General features: G+C 42.0%; 1 protein-coding gene across 2 annotated transcripts in view; it reads left to right on the forward strand.

The window, feature by feature from the left end:
- The first annotated feature begins 466 nt into the window (after positions 1-466).
- Positions 467-18,886, forward strand: part of CNTN5 (contactin 5) — a 2,016,448-nt gene continuing 1,998,028 nt past the window's right edge. For both annotated transcript variants that reach the window (XM_077298468.1, XM_077298469.1), the window contains exon 1: positions 467-604. The gene's annotated coding sequence lies outside the window, so the exon portion shown is untranslated. The remainder of the gene's footprint in view (positions 605-18,886) is intronic.

Here is an 18,886-nt window from a genome sequence, read left to right on the forward strand (position 1 = left end):
AAACAGAGAGGATGACTGAGCGAAAGAGATGGGAAAAAAACACAAACATACCAGGAGAGGGAGGTATGAAAAAAGGAGAAATTCACTTCCAGCCAGTGAGAAAAGTAATGAAGAAAAAAGCAGAGAGAGAGAGGATTGAGGGAGTATAAGAAGGGAATAAAAAAAAAAGGAAAGAATGAGGTAGGGGAGGAGGGAGGAGAGAGACACACAGCTCACAAGAAGGACACAGCCAGTGAGAGGCGCCCAGCTGCACAGAAAAGGGAAAGCATTGGATGAAAAATTGTTATACACAAGCCACCAAGCAGAAAAGGTGCATCACCTATCCTCCACTACTCAGAGAGGGTGGCATGGGCACAGGGAGCCTGCAGCTGCTGAGGAGCAGGGTTGGTGGATACCTGGACCTGGACATACATTACACACAGTGGATTGCTGCTGGACACTTCCTTTAGGACAAAATCACAGGGAAAAATAATAATAATAAAAAAAACTCCTTCCCTTTGGCTGGAGATCACAGAGAGAAGAACTGCTGTGCATGACTTTACCTACTAGTGGAATGATACCCAGAGACAAGCGGTGACAGACAGGAATCCTATGGCAGGGACAGGTAAGGGATGTCACATTGCCTTCCCCATGTGATGGATTGTTGGAGATGAGACTTGCAAGGACTCTTGGAAGGGGGTGAGGTGCATGTTGTGCACTGATTCAGGCTTGCATGCATTGGAAGTTCAAGGATGCAATGGGTTTTAGAGCAGTAGAGGGGTCATCTCATAGGATTGGGTGGGATATTATATGAGATCATACACTGAGCTCTGGGGCAGGTACCTGGTGTCATGAATGGGTTAACAGGTGTCATACCATTCAACAGGACCACCCCATTGAGGAAGAATAATAGAGTGAACCCCCCTGGTTATGACTCAGTTACTTTTATAGATGATTGGGGCAAAGTTTTTCTGCTAGTAATGGACTGTGTACTTGTTTCCTTAAAGGGATAGTTACTTAATTTTTTTTTTGACGATATGGAAAGTTTGGATCAGTTGCAAGATGATCATCATTACAGAGTCATCTAAGCTCGACGCAGCTCGTTAGGGGCAAGAGACGCTGAATAATTGCACGCGCCGTCGCTTTAAATAATTGGTTAATTGTGCTTAACATTAGCCAACGGTTATACTATAAGCTGTATGTGGTATGGTATGCATTACTTATATGTAAAAAGAAGACAGATGTAGCAGAGCTGAGTTTGTCATTTGGTTCAATCAAGGTGATATTGTGTAGTTTCTGGGGATGTACAGGTAAGATCTGGAATAAGGGACTGGACAAAAGACATATTCAGCTCTGTCACATCTTGATAACTTTCCATCCATTGCTATCACTTTAAATCTGTCTTCTGCCTCCATAGTCATTCCTCCATAGTCCATGCTTTTGGCACAGGAATGTGTGTAATGACTGAGGCAGATGTGAGATATGGAGTGATGCCCCTTGTGTGATCCATGACTGATCCAAGCATGGACATAGTGTGCATGTGCCAGGTATGGATAGTATGGACACCAGACCCAAGATGGAAAAACTTTTCACGTTCCACATGGAAACACCCAAACAATGTGTCTCGAGTCGACACGCGCTCCATTAGATGAGCCATTCTGCCAGGCTAATTGAGGACATCAGGCTCCAAGGTTGTGTTCTATTGATTTTCTCCATCTACAAACAGGGTACAATGTATCTGGTAATGATCACATCTACTGTCCATGTGATGAACTGGGGCGATCCACCCAACAAGACCTCCCCTTGTCCCACTGACAGATGCACAATGTCCTTGACAGACCTAAAAGTTTGAGGGAGTTTTAATAAGGACCTAAAAGAGGTAAAAGACAAGTATTATATTACAATGCTTCACATTACCTGGTGTTGGTTGGCTCATTTTTACAATTATGATGGAATGTCTAAGATTTATGGAAAGTGATTAGGTGGGAAGGATCTATGCGCAATGCATTTACTGAGTGCTTCTTCAGAGCACAGTACCATGACCAGGGGGTATTAACCATAAATTAGTAGTACCATGATCAGGGGGCACCTACAGTAGATGAGTAGGACCATGATCTAGGGGGCATTAACAATAAATAAGTTGTGACATGATCAGGGGCCCCTACAGTAGATGAGCAGTACCATACCATGATCAGGGGCACCTACAGTAGATGAGTAGTACCATGATCAGTGGACACCAACAGTAGATGAGTTGTTCCATGATCAGGGGGCACCTACAGTATATGGATAATACCATTATCTAGGGGCATTAACAATAAATGAGTTGTACCACAATCAGCGAGGACCTACAGTAGATGAGCAGGACGATGATCAGGGGTACCTACAGTAGATGAGTAATACCATGATCTAGGGGCATTAACAACCCTGGCCAGGGGGCACCTACATTAGATGAGTTGTACCATGATCAGGGGTACCTACAGTAGATGAGTAGTACCATTATCGGGGGGCACCTATGGTAGATGATGAGGAGGACCATGATCAGGGGGTACCTACTGTAGATGAGTTGTACCATGATCAGGGGGCACCTACAGTAGATGAGTCACACCATGATCAGGGGGCACTTATGGTAGATAAGGAGGACAATGATCAGGGGGTACCTACAGTAGATGAGTAGTACCATGATCTAGGGGCATTAACAATCCTGGCCAGGGAGCACCTACAGTAGATGAGTAGTACCATGATCTAGGGGCATTAACAATCCTGGCCAGGGGGCACCTACAGTAGATGAGTAGCACCATGATCTAAGGGCATTAACAATAAATAAGTAGTATCTTGGCCAGGGGGCACCAACAGTAGACAAGTAGTACCATGACCAGGGGGTACCTACAGTAGATGAGTAGTACCATGATCAGTGGACACCAACAGTAGATGAGTAGGACCATGATCAGTGGACACCAACAGTAGATGAGAAGGACCATAATCGGGGGGCACTTACAATAGATGAGAAGGACCATGATCAGTGGGCAGCTACAGTAGGCGAGTAGTGCCATGACCAGGGGGTCCCTACAATAAAGCAATAGCACCATGATCTGGGGGTATTTATAAAGAAGTTATACCATGACCACGGATCACCTACAATAAAGGAATATTACCATGATTTGGGGGTATTTGCTATAAAAGAATAGTACCATGACTAGAGGGCACCTACAGTATATGAGTAGTATTATGCCCAGGAGGGTCCTATAATAAAGGAATAATGCAATGACCTGGGGATATTTACAATGAATGAATTCTACCATGATCAGGGGTCACCTGCGATTAGGGAGTAGTACAGTGACCAGGGGGACCTATGGTTAGGGAACAGTACCATGACCAGTAGTCATGTATAATAAATTATTAGTACCATGACCTGGGAGAATTAAGAATGAATGTGTAGTACCATAACTAGGCTACATCCAGAAAAAAAAAGTAAAGCCATATCCAGGGTGCACCCGCAATGAATAATTAATTAGCACTATAACGAATGAGTAAAGCCATGGCCAAAATGCCCCTACACTGGGTTGTAGCATGACCAGGTTGCACCATGACCAGGTTGCACCATGACCCGGTTGAACCATGACCAGGTTGCACCCATAATGAGCATGTATGGGTGCACGCACAAAGAGTAAGTTCTACCATGACTTGGAGGCACCCACAAAGAGTACTGCAATGATTAGGATGCACCCCAAAATGAATGGTATTATCACCAGGGGGCACCTACATGAATTAATCGTCAGTATGATTACCCATGAACAGTTACTTGGAGTTTTAATGGATTATTATGCATGGCAGTGAAGATAAGCACCTCTCTTCTGTCCAGGGAATGGACCATGACTGACCCTATGCCTTGGACCTCACGTTTTAGTAATGCAGTTATGAGAGACTAGAGAAAAAAAACAGTTGCATCTGTTTCCAGAAACAGCACCACACTTTGTCCTCAGGCTTTGTCTGGTATTGCAGCTCCACCCCATTAAACTGACACATGCAATGGTCAAGACCGCAGTTTTCTTGACCAGTCCATCCAGTATCCTGCTTGATCCCATGAAGCTTTTCTGGATGGGGATTTTGAGTCATTTTTAGGAGGAAAGCCATAAATCAGTGCCAGGGGAAATGAAGGAGTCCTCCTCAGCTTGTCACATGGTAATTTTTGTGCTGCACGGCCATAAAATGAAAATGGCTTTTTTAATAGTATCAGCTCATCCATGTTGTTTAGTAATAAAAGGATTCCGCTTTGTGAGTCTCCGGGGGCTTTACTGAAGCAAAAGTCAAAACTTCTCATGAAATTTAATAGGGGAGTAAAGTTTTACAATTATACTGGAAGCTTCTAATTTTAAAGGGATAAGAAATTATTAATTTTGCATCCGGTGTTAACTTTTTTATTTTATTTAATAGAGGTTTATTGAGTGCGAGTTAATCGAAATGACTACAGTGACGTCCGTGCACATATAGTTACGGCTGAATCTACTGCCTCAAACGTACAACTTCAGTTATTACAAAACTACAACTCCCAACAAACTGCGGATGGAAGGGTTTGCTGGGGGAGTTATAGTCTCCCAGCCGCTGAGGAGCCGCATATTGGAGATTGACGTGATGGAGTAATTATCACAATGCATAAAAATGTATTTCCAATGATGTAAATATAAATAACAAAATCAGCTCTGCTACATCTATATTGTTTGAATTGAAAATTATACCTAGATTTTTTTGTTTGTTTTTTTCTTTTGCATCTTATACGATGTAAAACTGATTGATCTTGAACTTTATGGGTCTTTTGTAGGTTCTTCCCTATGTATCTACTCCCCCATCAGTGTTGGTGTAATCATTAGCCCTTACTTAATGCAGTGTGTAATGCCAATATTAGCCACTAGAGGGAGGTTAAAGCTTCTTGTTCTTCCACTATCACAAGTTTTCCAAGATTCCATGAACTAATTGACATGTGAGATGAGCAGTGCATCACCCACCGCCTATAAGCCTACAGCCGGCCTGCATGTAGCAGAGCTCAGCAGTCAGGGACTCGTCTGTGCAGACTGCAGATAGTCTAATGACCACTTCACTTCTGCTACTTCTATAATGGACTCGGCAGACTTTTGTTTCCTGCTTTCAGCGTATAATTAACACTTAGAATTAATTAGCCGTCAGGAAAAAAACTTATTGCATCCAGGAAACCTACTTGCATGTGTCTCCATCTGCTGTAAAAAAAAAAATATATAAAAAAATATATATATACAGTATATTGTCCACATTGCAGCTTCCTGACAAATTTTTGTTCTCTTTCTGCAGAATCCCCTGATAAAGTCTCGTTGCTATACCACAAACTGCGTCTTCTTACCACACAGACTTATTGATATACAACAGAGACCAGTTATGGCTATGCAACAGACTGCCTCTATACACTGCACTGACTTGTTATACATTAACAACAGACTGCCTCTGTAGACTGCACTGACTTATTGCAGATCTTATTAGATGTACAACAGACTGCCTCTGTCTGCTACACAGACTTCTTAAAGATACAATAGACTGTCTCTATACTATACAGACTCAGCATAGCTATACAACAGACTGCTTCCATACACTGTGCAGACTTGGTAAAGACATACAACAGGCTGCTTCTCTATAGTTCAATGCCTTGTTATCAATACGTAACAGACTGCCTCTGTATACTACACAGACATCTAAAATACACAGTAAACTGCCTTAGTATACTATACAGACTTCTAGATGTACAACAGACTGCCTCTACAATCTGCACAGACTTATTATATATATACAACAGACTGTCTCTCTATATTACACATACTTATAGATATACAGCAGACTGTCTCTCTATTCTACATATACTTATAGATATGTAATAGACTGCCTCTGTAAAGAACGCAGACGTACTGCAGATGTACTGTATAACAGACTGCCACCATACACTACACAGACTTGGCAAAGACATACAACAGGCTGTGAATATTGGGGAGCTGTTTATGGGGAGGTGGTATCTGTGACTTATATGACAGGATTTACTTCTGACACCTCTGGTACTTGTAGACTTGTTTCTGTCCCCGCGGCACATGTACATTTCTATATGGAGAATTCTCCAATCAGTAGAGACTGAAATCATCAGTAATTCCACACAGAATGGAGATTTCTGACTTTCCAGCAAGATCTTTTTCTTAGTTTCTTAGTAGATTTACTTTCTAGAAAATAAGAGCCAACGATGAAGTAGACTGTATGCGGCCAAGAAAATGGTCCGGGAGGAAAAAAGGATATTGACCAACATGTGAGCCGCTGCTACACAACATGGGGGTCTTCTGCGGCATCACGAGGGAGTAGTGGTGGAGCGACGCTCACGTCCGTGGGATCACAGATCCTTCTCCAGCAGATCCTACGGCAGAAGTTATCTGGGACAGTGATCAGGTGTCCAAGGATTCACGAACACTAATGCCCCTCATCGGGGGTAGAGGTAGAAATCCTGGGGCCCCATAGCAAATGTACAATTTGGGGCAACCCCATGTGTCCCTGGTTGCCATTAAATGACCCATTGGCTTCTCCTGATCAAGTCGCTGAGGCCCAATGGAATTGACAAAGCTCCTCCCCACCGACTAACCCCTTAGGTACCATGGTCACAGTTCTAAGGGGTTAAACAGCTGTGATCAGAGCGAGCTTCAATCGCAGTAATTACTGACAGTATCTGCTGTGTAACACAGCCGGCACCGACAATGTGTTGAGTGGCTTCATGGCATGAACTCACTCCATAGAAATCCTCCTGATTTTTTCTTTCGAGAGTAGTGAGTAGATGCTAGGCGTGGGGCAGTGGTCAGGTAGCCGGGCCCATTAGCCTTCACGTGGCCTACCACTAATGGCGGTAATCCGCTGGTCTTCATATCAAGAAATCAACATATCATCACTTCCTACACCAGTATGATGGAGTTAAAACGATTGCCCAAATATTGGTAAAAGGGTGCCCTAAATATAAGCTGTTCCCAGAGAGTAGCAAGTGTGACAGGGTCAGTGGCGCCATATGTGAGGGGAGATATGTGCTGTTATCCTGCGTGATGTGAAACCCATAAGTTTCCCTCCAGCATGATATGTGGTGAGAGTAAACCAGGAGTTACCAGGGTCTGAGGTTCATGGTGAGTAGGTGTAGGAGATGGGTGGGACGCCTTCTCACCATGTCTCCACCTCAGGGGTGTGGTTGGAGGGAGTTAAATATCCAGCCACTTTTCTGACTGGTTGGAACTGAACTGAGCTCCAGCGAGAGCTGTCATGTGTGTTTGTCCCTGAAGGCTGGAGCCATACTGGGGAGGACTTTTGTATGGACTTTTTATTTTCATTTGTACCAGTAAGGCTGTTTTTGTTACTATTTTGGCTTTGTGGTTTATGAAGCAATAAACCACCCAGAGACTTTACTATAAAGTGTTCCTGTGTCTTTCTCGGGGGAGCAGCTGAGTGCATAAATTAAAAAAGAACAGGGAACCATAGACTTCTCATTATGGTGTCTGTATTTTTCAGCTAGGACAGAGTGGTCTGGTGTTTATTTTCCATCCCAAGTCCTTGAGAGGAAGGTAGCTGTATGGGGCTGAAGAGGTGGTTGTGGTTTCCAGTCCTGGTGCTGAGACCAGAAGACCCTTCTCACAGAAGACACTAGTTTTTTAAGTGTACAAGGTAAATGGGGGATTGTGTATTGGGTCCAAGAGCATCAAGTTATACTTCTGACCATAGGACAACTTTTTACCCTCTTGTTTGCGATAGCTGTTGATTTCACGGATAGCTCTCATACCTATGATGGTCCATGGGGCTATTCACATGTCCGTGGAAAAATTTTTGTGGAGATATATCCGATTTTGATCAAATCTGAGGGTCGGATCAAAATATACAATGCAATTCTGTGGGTGGGTGAACCAAACAAATCGGTCCAATTTTCACGGATTGTCAGGATGGAGAGGGGTGGGCCGCACTCTGAGCAAAGTCTTTCTCGTACGTACAGAAATGGGACGTCTGAATGAGTTCTATCTCTGCCGTTCCTCTGGAAATTGTAGATGGGACCGAACACCCAGTGCCGAGCCCCCGCTACCCCACAGCCCCTGACCAGCCACATGGTCTACCTCTATGTCATTTACCGATGTCTTGGTCCACAGAGCAACGCTGATGACTGATCTGGAGAAAACAATAAGCCTCTGGAGTTGCTTTATGTGAAATATATATTAGGCAAAAAAAAAAGTAATGAAAAAAAATATTAAAAAATACCCCCAAATCCATGTAAATTTTTGCTGTGTCTTTTTATACTGACAAATTCCCCTTTTAAGTCCATCTATTGGCTCCAATCGTAAACATTGGAGCCTAGACGGGGAGCTTATCAGAAAGGACCGAAGGGGTTAATACAGCCCTGTAACCTGTCACAATGTATCATTGATGGGCGCTTATAATTTTACGGGTTTATAAAATGAATTCAGCGCGTCTGTAAATAACTCATGGATTTGCCATCACGAGAGATATTGCTCAGTAAAGCAACAATCCCGGCCGCTATCTGTTTTATTCACATGAACACGGGTCTTGTGATCCATGAATTCTGCTCACAATAAAAGGAGCGCAGCTCCCGGCGAGGGAAAATTACACTTGTATGCTGCAGCCGCCTGATCAATACTACGTCGCTGTATTTTACCTGCTGTATATACAAGAGGCCGGGCTGTATGTTCCACGGGTGCTGTCTAATTAGCCTGTCAACATAACGGGGGCTTTAACTGGAGCATCAAAATAATTGCAGAAAATGTTTCCACAGGACCGGGAATGATGCGGCTACACTGGGTCCTGTACGCCCCTGCTCAATGGGGTGAAACCATGGAAGCGGACGGCCAATTATTACATCGTAGGAAATTAGCATAAAAAAGCCTTTAAAAAGCAAAATCCTGATTCCTGTCTCACTGAAGGGGATATATATATATATATATATATATATATATATATATATATATATATTGATATGCATACACACGGGGGTCTGTAATTTTTTATCGTAGGTACATTTCAGCTGTGAGAAACAGAATCTTACAAAAAAATACAGAAGCTCACATTGTATGAGTTTTACATAATTAAATTGTATTTTTAAAACATGAAATAAGTATTTGATAGAATAGAAAAACAAAACTTAATATTTGGTGCACAAACCTTTGTTTGCAATTACAGAGGTCAGACGTTTCCTGTAGATCTTGACCAAGTTTGCACACACTGCCGCGGGGATTTTGGCCCACTCCTCCATACAGATCTTCTCCAGATCTTTCAGGTTTCAGGGCTGTCGCTGGACAACATTGAGTTTCAATTCCAGCCAAAGATTTTCTACTGGGTTCAGGTCTGGAGACTGGCTAGGCCACTCCAGGACCTTGAAATGCTTCTTATGGAGCCACTCCTTAGTTGCCCTGGCTGTGTGTTTCTGATAATTGTCGTGCTGGAAGACCCAATCATGACCCATCTTCAATGCTCTTACTGTTGGAGGAGGTTGTTGGACAAAATCTTGCAATATATGACTCTATCCATCCTCCCTTTAATAAGGTACAGTCGTCCTGTCCATTTTGCAGAAAAGCACCCCCAAAGTATGATGTTTTCCAAACCATGCTCCACGGCTGTGACGTTGTTCTTGGGGTTGTACTCATCCTTCTTTATCCTCCAAGCACAGGGAATTAAGTTCATACCAAAAAGTTCTATTTTGGTCTCATCTGACCACTTGACCTTCTCCCATGACCCCTCTAGATCATCCAGATGGTTATTGGCGAACTTCAAACGGGCTTGGACATGTGCTGGCGTGAGCAGGAGGACCTAGCGTGTCCTGCAGGATATTAATCCATGACAGCGTAGTGTGTTACTAACAGTGATGTTTGAGACTGTGTTCCCAGCTCTCTTCAGATCATTAACCTGATCTTCCTGAGTAGTTCTGGGCTGATTCCTGACATTTTTCTTAATCCTCAGTACCCCACAAGGCAAAATCTTGAATGGAGCCCCAGAACAAGGAAGATTAACAGTCATCTTGTGTTTCTTTCCATTAAGTTTCTTTCGAATCGATTCACTCATCTTTAATTCCTGGACATATTAAACTGATATGTTGCACAAATGTAGTTTTAATATTTTCTGTGGAGGTGAGGGGGCATGACCATCCTTTTCTACATTTTTATATTTTTGTAAAATAACAGGGAGACTTTTAAGAGTTACCATGATCGAACATACTCGGATAACATGTTATCCAAGCATGCTCGGGTGTTATGCGAGAATCTTGGGCGTGCTCGGATAATATATTTGAGCCCTGTGGCTGCATGATTTGCTTTGGCAGACAGCTGCAACACATGTGGAGATTGCCAAACAGACAGCTTCAACCCTCAGCTCTCAGTTTTAGCAAAGCTGGTTATCAAGAATAGAGGGGTCTTAAAAAACTTTTTTTATAATTTAAATACATTTCTCATTTCTAAAGCAGGCAGCTGGTATTCTCAGGCTGGCAAGGGGCTATAGATATTGCCCCCCTCTTGCCTAAAAATAGTAGCCCTCAGCTGCCCCAGAAAAGGCACATCTATCAGATGCACCAATTCTGGTGCTTTGCCCAGCTTTTCCCACTTGCCCTGTAGCGATGGCAAGTGAGGTTCATGTTTGTGGGGTTGATGACACCTTTGTATTGTCAGCTGACATCAAGCCCACAGCTTAGTAATGGAAAGTTGTCTTTAAGACGCTTATCCATTACTAATCCTATAGTTATATTGTAAATAAACACACAGCCAGAATAAAGTCTTTTATTTGAAATAAAAAAACACCATTTTACTTTTTTAATTAAAAATAACAAAAAAGTTATATTCACCTAACACCCACTCCATTGAAGTCATATTCTCTTGTAAAAAAACAAAAATAAAAAACGCTATTCCTCCCCTGTCCATCGTTCTGTCCCATGCCGTAATTCACGTCTGCGATAAATAGTTTTCAACAAGGCCGGTGCCAAGATGCGGCCGTACAAGCTGTGAACCACTGAGGAATGAGCTGCTACGAGTGCAGCCTTAATGACTAGCGATGACATCACTAAAGTTACCGCAGGTCACAATCCCAACCGGGCCAATGAACTGCGGTGACCTCAGTGAGGTCACCACTAGCGCAGTGAGAAAAAGTCTCACGGAGCAGCGCTGAGCTCAGTGAGTTCACCAAAGTTCACCATGAGAATCTCTGAGGTGGCTGCAGGATGCTATTTTTAGGTGGGGGGGCAATATCCATAGCTCCTTAACAGCCTCAGATTACTAGCCTCCAGCTGTCTGATTTAGCTTGGCTGGTTGTTTATTTAAATAATTAAAAAAAAATGACATTGAAACACCTCTACTCTTGATAACCAGCCATGAAAAACCTGACAGGTGAGGGCTGCAGCGCACATCATTTTATTTATTTATTTATAGCGCAGGTGCCGGGTGATGAATACACCCATCAGCAGCACCTGCTCTAGCTGTTATTAGCAACAGCAGGTATAGACTGATGGGAGTAGTCTCATCAGCTGACATCTACGACCAGAGGTAAACTTTTTAACTCCGGTCACAGCTGTGGGCTCACACTGTCATCTGACAGCGTGGGAGCCACGGCTTTATGACTGGCGGTAATGATCTTACTGCCAATTAGAGACAGTGTTTGCACATGACAGCATGGCAAACACTGGATGTTCAGCCCCCCATTCATGTAAATGGGATCAGGGTTCAGGTACTTTTCTGGTACCCAAACTTGTTTTAACTATTCAGCCAAACCAGCCCAACCCGAATATCCATGGGTTTGCCCATCACTAGTGGTGCCGTGTTTCTATTATACTTCTGATTGTTCCACTCCTGATTTTGGCTTACAAATACTGATGTGAAATACGGACCAAATGGTGAACGTGGCCTTACTGGATATTCCATCGTTTCTCTGTCTCCCCCTAACACAACATTAGGGCATAACCAACATGCTTAGGTAAGAAATATGGCATAAAAATATGCTATAATACACAGCTTTTATGGTTTACGGTAATATAATATAATATCATAATTAGAGTGACAGTAATTACAATCCTCGTGTGCCAGCAGAGATAATGACTCTACCTTGGCAAGTACTGTACCATAAAAAAGCCTGTAAAACAACAAAAAAAGCAACATAAAGCAAACTGCTCATTAGGCATCAATGTCTCCCAAATTGGTATTTAAAATCAGGCCCACAAAACCTCACAAATAAATAGTATTATTTTGGGGGCACTGAGAAGCAGAACTGTTATATTTCCATAGCCCCCATTCAATTTAGTGGACAGAGGCCTTCCCTGAGCATAAACTTTCCTCCAAGAATCAGAGCAACTATCACAGCCACGGCTGTTGTAATGTGTGGTATGTCAGAGGGAAAGCCCCCCATATAGTGTACATAAAGTGTTCTGTGCATAGAGCACTAATTATGACCACCATATAGTAGAGCATTGGAATGGCGGTGACATTTAGCGAAGAAATAACATTTTTATAGAGTTACCTTTTAAGAAGGATATAAAGTGCAAAAATAAGATACCATACAATGTTTAAATAAATGCCACCAAACTGTGCACAAATATTATCAACATACAGTGCACAAATAATACTAATATACAGGGTACAAATAATGCCACCACACTGCGAAAATAGTACTAATATACAGTGCACAAATAATACTAATATACAATGCACAAATAATACTAATATACAGTGCACAAATAATGCTACCACACCACGCAAATAATACTAATATACAATGCACAAATAATACTAATATACAATGCACAATTAATACCAACATACAATGCACAATTAATACTAACATACAGTGCACAAATATACTAGCATACAGTGCACAAATAATACTAATATACAATGCACAAATAATACTAATATACACTGCACAAATAATGCTACCACACCACGCAAATAATACTAATATACAATGCACAATTAATACTAACATACAATGCACAAATATTAACAACATACAGTGCACAAATATACTAGCATACAGTGCACAAATAATACTAATATACAATGCACAAATAATACTAATATACAATGCACAATTAATACCAACATACAATGCACAATTAATACTAATATACAGTGCACAAATAATACTAACATACAGTGCACAAATAATACTAATATACAGTACACGCATCATCATGATACCAATATACAGTGCACAAATAATACCAATATACAGTGCACAAATAATACTAATATACAGTACACAAATGATACCAACATACAGCACACAAATAATACTAATTTATAGTGTGCAAATAATACCAATATGACAGCCCCTGGATGAAGCCCATGACGTAAAACGCGCGTCGGGGCTACAGCACACACGGCTTCTCATATCCCCTCTCTCCCACATGGGTAGGCATCAATTCTTTATTGCACTATGAGCAGCACTTTACATCTTAGATAATGCAGACGCATACCTGCTAGCTTACATACCATCTTTCCACATGGAATTGCTTTTTTCTCTGGTTGGTATTTGTAGCTAGATGTATATACAGTGCCTACAAGTAGTATTCAACCCCCTGCAGATTTAGCAGGTTTACACATTTGGAATAAACTTGGCATTGTGACATTTGGACTGTAGATCAGCCTGGAAGTGTGAAATGCACTGAAGCAAAAAAGAATGTTATTTCTTTGTTTATTTTTTTTTTAAATTGTGAAAAGTCATTTCAGAGGGTCATTTATTATTCAACCCCTCAACCCCCCAGAATTCTGTTTGGTTCCCCTAAAGTATTAAGAAGTAGTTCAGGCACAAAGAACAATGAGCTTCACATGTTTGGATTAATTATCTCTTTTTCCAGCCTTTTCTGACTATTTAAGACCCTCCCCAAACTTGTGAACAGCCCGTAAGGTACCTTTACTTTCAAAGCGTCATGTCAAGGCTCGTCTACAGTTTGCTCATGATCACTTAGAGGACTCTGAGACTGACTGGTTCAAGGTTCTCTGGTCTGATGAGACCAAGATCGAGATCTTTGGTGCCAACCACACACGTGACGTTTGGAGACTGGATGGCACTGCATACGACCCCAAGAATACCATCCCTACAGTCAAGCATGATGGTGGCAGCATCATGCTGTGGGGCTGTTTCTCAGCCAAGGGGCCTGGCCATCTGGTCCGCATCCATGGGAAGATGGATAGCACGGCCTACCTGGAGATTTTGGCCAAGAACCTCCGCTCCTCCATCAAGGATCTTAAGATGGGTCGTCATTTCATCTTCCAACAAGACAACGACCCAAAGCACACAGCCAAGAAAACCAAGGCCTGGTTCAAGAGGCAAAAAATCAAGGTGTTGCAGTGGCCTAGTCAGTCTCCTGACCTTAACAAAATTGAAAACTTGTGGAAGGAGCTCAAGATTAAAGTCCACATGAGACACCCAAAGAACCTAGATAACTTGGAGAAGATCTGCATGGAGGAGTGGGCAAAGATAACTCCAGAGACCTGTGCCGGCCTGATCAGGTCTTATAAAAGACGATTATTAGCTGTAATTGCAAACAAAGGTTATTCCACAAAATATTAAACCTAGGGGTTGAATAATAATTGACCCACACTTTTATGTTTAAAATTTATAAAAATTTAACTGAGCAACAAAACTTTTTGGTTTGTAAGTAGTGTTGAGCGATACCGTCTGATACTTGAAAGTATCGGTATCGGAAAGTATCGGCCGATACCGGCAAAGTATCAGATCTCGATGATACCGATACCCGATACCAATACAAGTCAATGGGACTCAAGTATTGGAAGGTATCCCTGATGGTTCCCAGGGTCTGAAGGAGAGGAAACTCTCCTTCAGGCCCTGGGATCCATATGAATGTGTAAAATAAAGAATTAAAATAAAAAATATTGATATACTCACCTCTACGACGCAGCCTGGACCTTACCGCTGTGAACCGGCAGCCTTCTTTGCTTAAAATGAGCGCGTTCAGTACCTTCCATGACGTCACGGCTTCTGATTGGTCGCGTGCCGCTCATGTGACCGCCACGCGACCAATCACAAGCCGTGACGTCATCCCTCAGGTCCTAAATTCCTAGAAGGGAATTTAGGACCTGAGGGATGACGTCGCGGCTTGTGATTGGTCGCGTGGCGGTCACATGAGCGGCACGCGACCAATCAGAAGCCGTGACGTCATGGAAGGTGCTGAACGTGCTCATTTTAAGCAAAGCAGGCTGCCGGTTACTACCAGGGCGCGTCAGAGGGTGAGTATATCCCTATTTTTTATTTTAATTCTTTATTTTTTACATGGATATGGATCCAGGGCCTGAAGGAGAGTTTCCTCTCCTTCAGACTCTGGGAACCATACACTGGGAACTTCCGATTCCGATTCCCGATACCACAAAAGTATCGGATCTCGGTATCGGAATTCCGATACCCGATACTTGCGGTATCGGAATGCTCAACACTATTTGTAAGATTTATGCATCTGTTAATAAATCCTGCTCTTGTTTGAAGTTTGAAGGCTCTAACTTATTTGCATCTTATTAAACCTGCTAAATCTGCAGGGGGTTGAATACTACTTTTAGGCACTGTACTTACTTATTTTGTGTTCTGTGCTATTATGTTTTTGCTATGACAGTTTTTGATGACTTATGGTGCCTGGTTCTTCTCCCTTTTTCTACTCGTCTTGTATTGTGTCGTGGGTTATATACACCCATACTATCTTTTTTGATAATTCTTTATTTATTAACCCCTTAAGGACCAGGGTATGTCCACTTTTGCATTTCCATTTTTTGCTCCCCTTCTTCCCAGAGCCATAACTTTTATATTTTTTTGGTCAAAATGGCCATGTGATGGCTTCTTTTTTGCGGGACAAGTTGTACTTTTGAACGACACCATTGGTTTTACCATGTCATCTACATGAAAACGGGAAAAAAATTCCAAGTGGCTTTTTTTACTAGATTCACTAAATGCTGAAACTGACCTGCCACTGTGATTCTCCAGGTCATTACGAGTTCATAGACACCTAACATGTCTAGGTTCTTTTTTTTCTAAGTGGTGAAAAAAATTCCAAACTTTGTTAAAAAAAATTGTCCCTTTTTCTGATACCAGTAGCGTCTCCATTTTTTGTGATCTCGGATTGAGTGAGGGCTTATTTTTTGGGTGCCAAGTTGATGTTTTTAATTATACCATTTTGGTCCAGATACGTTCTTTTGATCGCCCGTTATTGCGTTTTAATGAAATGTTGTGGCGACCAAAAAACCATAATTCTGCCATTTTTACTTTTTTTCTCGCTAAGCCATTTAGCCATCAGGTTAATCTTTTTTTATTGATAGATCGGGCGATTTAATAGCAAATATGTGTATGTTTGATTTTTTTTTAATTGTTTTATTGTGAATAGGGCAAAAGGGGGCTGATTTGATCTTTTATATTTTTTCTATACTTTTTAAAACTTTTTTTTTACTTTTGCCATGCTTCAATAGTATTTATGGGAGACTAGAAGCTACCATAACTCGATCGGCTCTGCTGTATGCAGGCGCTGATCAGATCACCTGTATGTAGTAGAATTACACACTTGCTACGAGCGCCGACCACCAGGCGGCGCTCATAGCAATCTGGCAGTGACAACCATAGACCTCTGGTTGTCATGCCGACCCATCGGTGACCCGCAGTCATGTGACACGGGCGCCAAAGGGAGAAGGTAATGACGCGCTTCCTGCACATGCATGTTCAATGCCACTGTCAGAGTTTGACAGCAGCATTTAACATGTTAACAGCCACGGTTGGATTCCGATTCTGGCCGCAGCTGTTAGGGGCACATTATTATGTTAGGGAGCTGCTCTAACTGTTGAACAGTAGGTTCCGGCCTTGGAACTATACATGTCGGCGTGTATCCGAAATGTCAGTTTTTGTTAACTAAATAATAACAACATACAGCACACAAATACCAACATGCAGTACACAAATAATACCAACATACAACACATAAATAATACCAACATACAGTGTACAAATAATATCAACATACAGTGCATAAATAATACCAACATACAGTGAACAAATAATAACAGCATAGTGTACAAATAATACCAACATTCAGCGCATAAATAATATCAACATACAGTGTACAAATAATACCAACATACAGTGCACAAATACCAGCATGCAGTACACAAATAATACCACATACAGCGCACAAATAATACCACAAACAGTGCATAAATAATATCAACATACAGCGCATAAATAATATCAACATACAGTGCACAAATAATACCAACATACAGCGCATAAATAATACCACATACAGTGCACAAATACCAGCATGCAGTACACAAATAATACCACATACAGCGCACAAATAATACCACAATCAGTGCATAAATAATATCAACATACAGCGCGTAAATAATATCAACATACCAAGTGCACAAATAATACCACACACAGTGCATAAATAATACTAATGTACAGTGCACAAATAATAACAACATACAGCGCACAAATAATACCAACATACAGTGCACAAATAACACTAATATACAATACACAAATGATACCAACATACAGCGCACAAATATGTAGTGTACAAATAATACCAACGTACAGCACACAAATATTACCAACAAATAGTGTATAAATAAATGCACAAATAATGGCAACATATAATAACCACAGATCAGCTATAAAATCATCAAATTACAGCGTTGTTTAATGTATAACAGTATTTGTGGTGGATGTAAGGTTTAGGCCGTACATGATACCACCGGAACCCTGACCAATCCTGTAGGGTAAATGGCCTTATCCTTACATCATCCATGAATCTCATTATCAGACCGCTCTCATGCCAAAAATGGAGACCCAAGGAAAACGGTTTATAGGGGATCAAAGGTTCAGGATTCCCACCAAGCACACTTCTATCACATGTCGTATGAAAGCCTGACCGGGAGTATAACAATGTGCACTGGCTGCCACCTTTAAAAATGGCTACCACAAAGAGGCTTGGCACTAGCCATTCTGTTTACCAGATCCCAGGAGTTGCTCTGATCATAGCCATTTAACTTCTGAACAGGGATTTGGTCTTACATATGGATCCCAGAGCTGGGGCCATGGTTTTGACTGCTGGTCGGTAGTGCAGGCTGGCAGGAATGGTTGGGTAGCGGGGGAAGAACCAAAAGGGCAGAAATGGTACAAAAATATAAGGCAAGAGAATGGTCAATAAGCAAGCTGAGGGCAGAAACAGGAAAATTCACGGGCTGAACATCAGGGAGCGTGAACCAGGCAATAAGGACTATAGCTGCCTCTAGTAGGATTCTGGGTGCTTTTGTAGGGTTTCGTGCTGTCCAGTTGGGCTAGGTAGGGAGCTGATTACTCCAACTGACAACACACACTACCATTCTGCCAAACTGGACGTTACTACAGGTCCAAACCACTATACAGCTGAAGAGAGCCCAGAGCATCCGGTCCTGAAGCCTCCTTCATCAAAAGTGTCCCTAGCAGAATCAATACAGCAGTAACCCTTGCTCCCAGAGTTCTTGGGTTGGAATATGTGACAATTTATTTATTGATGTAGTATACTGTAGTTGTTATAATAGTGGCATGAGATGACAAGTTTGGCACAAGAAATGTTCAGAAACACCCCACATTGTATAGTCTCTGCTCAGCTAGCAACCGAGGGAGCGGATAAGTCAGAAGCGCCCCACATCGTATAGTCTTTACTCAGCCAGCCACCAAGCGAGTGGAAAAGTCGGAAGTGCCCCACATTGTGCAGTCTCCCCTCAGCCAGCAGCCAAGCAAGCGGATAAGTCAGAAGTGCCCCACATTGTACAGTCTCCGCTCAGCCAGCAACCAAGCGAACAGATAAGTCAGAAGCACCCCACTTTTACAGTCTCCCCTCAGCCAGCAACAAAGC

The sequence above is a fragment of the Ranitomeya variabilis genome, chromosome 3 (assembly GCF_051348905.1).
Source record: "Ranitomeya variabilis isolate aRanVar5 chromosome 3, aRanVar5.hap1, whole genome shotgun sequence".
NCBI lineage: Eukaryota > Metazoa > Chordata > Amphibia > Anura > Dendrobatidae > Ranitomeya > Ranitomeya variabilis.